A 3,351-nucleotide genomic window follows, 5' to 3' on the forward strand; every position below is an offset into this window, starting at 1 on the left:
ATCAATGTGCAGACAACCTGGGATGATGAGCGAGGTGGTGAGTCTAGTGGTTATTTGTTATATTATGTGGTTATTTTGTTTGACCCCCCCCTTAACAGGACTTACTGATCCAGACTCATCTGCAACACTGATCAGTGAGATTGGGGTGTGGGAAAAGCCACAGGGCAGGGGGACTCTCTGGAAATCACCTGCAGTCATCAAGTGGACAGGTGGAGAGATACTTCCTGGAAGACCACAGAGTAGAGCTTATCGGAATAAGCTAGACAACAACGCATTCAACGCTACTTTGTATAAAGTGGAACAAACTTCTGCGATTTTTGCAGTACACACATTTGATAGTGGATACAGGTGTAGTCCGATGTGTAGTCCTTGTAGTTATTTGATATATTGAGTGAGTATAAAGAGGTACTCACACACAGGCAAAATGGGACATTGGATAAGGCGATGCCCATATCAAAGACAATTTCGGAAGAACAACCAAGAACAGGGATACTACCAGTTACCACCGCCTCCATCAACAAATAGGGTTCTATTGAGGAATGCCCCAAATTCAGGGAGGACCTCAGCAGACTAAATGGTCTGCCACACCCTGTTGACTAGACCAAAATGACCAAGTGGCAGCGCTTCCTTTAATCTCAGGGTCGGCTGCACAGGAACCAAGTGTTAATTTGACAGTAGGTGGACGCAAGGCACCCTTTCTCGTCGATACGGGAGCTACGCGTTCCACGTTACGACAAGCAGATTTTCCCGATATACCATTGTCAAAATACTATACAAAGGTGGTCGGAGTGTCAGGAGTTCCCATACACACGCCAGTCACGGAAGAATTGCGTGTCCAATTTGGTCCATTGACTGCACAACATGCCTTTCTTGTGGCATCTGGCGTTCCAGTAAATTTGATGGGAAGAGATTTATTGTGTAAATTGAATTGCACTGTCATCTGTAATGAAAACGGAGTGTATCTAGAAATGCCAGAACACTCCCACGACTTTATTTCTAAGGTACTAGATGGCCTGACAAGACCAACAACACATCGATGGGATATCGATGATACAATCATGGCGGAACTTTTGTGTGTTAGTTTTATGACACTGAAGGATGAAATGCCCGAAGTACAGGAATGGTTAGATAATTTTTTGATGGACTTTCTGACACGGCAGACTGATCTTCACTGTACAACATGTTATGATGCTACAGGAGAAGAGGGGTCCTATGCAGAGCGGGGTTTTAAATACCTGCACACCAAGTATGATATACATCTGACGTCATTGTGGGTGGGACGACAGGGAGTTGGGATGTCAGTGTCTTTGACGCCAGACCAACAACTCCTGTGGAATCAACCCGAAACAACAACCCCACACGTCACCTTAGCGGTGGCACAAGGGTACGAAGCAAAAGATGTTGGAATAATGCTTGCAACTCTGAAAGAGTGTAACAACAGGGGATACATGGGAGAAATTCAAAGCGCCCCACTCTATGACTTAGATGGAGATGGATTTTGTTGGCAGCTCGGACAGCAGGTGCTTTCTACAACCTTCAACATGATTGTTGAATCGAATGATACTGACGATATTGGGGTATACCTACTCAGCTCTGATGCTGACGGTGACCAGGACCCACTCGATCAAATACCAATATGCTTGTGGACAACGCATCCAAATGATGTGGGACGAATCAAGAGTATTGCACCTGTAAGGATCACAGTAGATGATTCTAAGCCATTGCCTAGAAAGCGCCAATATCCATTGAGACCAGAGGCAAAAGCTGGTATTGCACCAGTGATTCGATCATTGGTGGAACAGGGAGTTATAGTTCGCACTGTGAGCATGTGCAACACTCCTATTTTACCTGTGAAGAAGCCAGGCAAGACTACTTGGAGATTTGTTCAAGATCTTCGAGCAATTAATGATTGTGTCATCCCAGCCTATCCAGTGGTCCCTAACCCGATCACTGTACTGTCAAGTATTCCATGCAACACGAAGTTTTATTCTGTGGTGGACTTATGTTCAGCGTTCTTCAGTGTACCCATTCATGTGGATTCGCGTTAACTTTTCGCATTCACGTACGAAAATTTACAGTTTACCTGGACTGTGTTACCACAAGGGTACACGGAGAGCCCAACTTTGTTTTCACGTGCTCTACATGAAGACCTCAGCGATGTTGAATTTCCTGGGGGTTCAGTGATGGTACAATATGTTGATGACCTTCTCATATGCTCAACTTCAAAGGAAGCATGTGAGCAGGACACTGTTGTGCTACTGACAGCGTTGGCAGACAAAGGCCACAAGGCCTCGAGAGATAAGTTGCAGTTCTGTAAGGAAGAGGTGAAATATTTAGGACATATTTCGAAAGGCGACACGAGACGATTGTGCCCTGAACGTGTAAAAGTGATCAGGACACTTCCAAAACCTAAAACTGTCAAGCAGATGAAATCTTTTCTAGGGACGGGGAGACCAAAGCAAAGATGGGGGGCTTGAAGAAAGAGGTGATACAGATACAGCATAGGTTGTGTAAGGTAGCAAATCAGATGCCTCTTCAAGTCAGTAATGGAGAGCAATCCCAACCCAAATTGTATCCAGAAGCCAGATCATACGAGACAAATGAACTGGAAGATGAAACTCCTCCACCTTATCGGAGACATATTGTATATCAGCCACAGGTAGTGCCTGTACCTGTACCTGCCGAAAGACCAGAACAGAGTGCAGCGATTGGTTCTAGTCAACAGAGGACAGGTGAAAGACGTGACCCATTTGAGGTAACTACCCAAGAGGGTGCAATTGGGGCACAGGAACCGACTCAAAGTGGGCAAACGATGCAACCAGCTGTTATACCCTTATCATGCTCTCCATTTCACCATACAAGGAGTAAGGGTCGTGTGATAAATGCCAATCAATCTAACGATCAATGTGATTGGCTAATGAATGATCAAAAGTTGACTCTCTCACAAGGAGGGTTTGAGCAAGTGGTGTTATGAATTTTCCTCAGCGGCAATTTCCAGGGGCAAATCAGCAACATCCAGATCTGATGTATAGACCATGGCAGGTACATCAATTGAAGGCATTGCAGAGTAGTATGCCATCAATCAAAACAGATCCACTTCAATTTGCGGAGGAACTGCGGTTAATTGTGGAAACTCAGTTGCCCACTGCAAGAGACATGGAAATACTTTTAAAATGGTTAATTCCTAATACCACCACTTTGAGGAACTTAATGCGTGAGGCCAACTGGGTAAATACGGAAGATGGACAGGTGGACATGCCCACGGAGGCTAGAACGGCACAGATCAATAACTTGATAGAGGCCATAAAAAAAAAATTGCCACCAGTGACGGATTGGAACAAAGTGGTTACA

Source organism: Myxine glutinosa, unplaced genomic scaffold (genome assembly GCF_964187855.1).
Source record: "Myxine glutinosa unplaced genomic scaffold, kmMyxGlut1.1 SCAFFOLD_1196, whole genome shotgun sequence".
Classification (NCBI taxonomy): Eukaryota; Metazoa; Chordata; class Myxini; order Myxiniformes; family Myxinidae; genus Myxine; species Myxine glutinosa.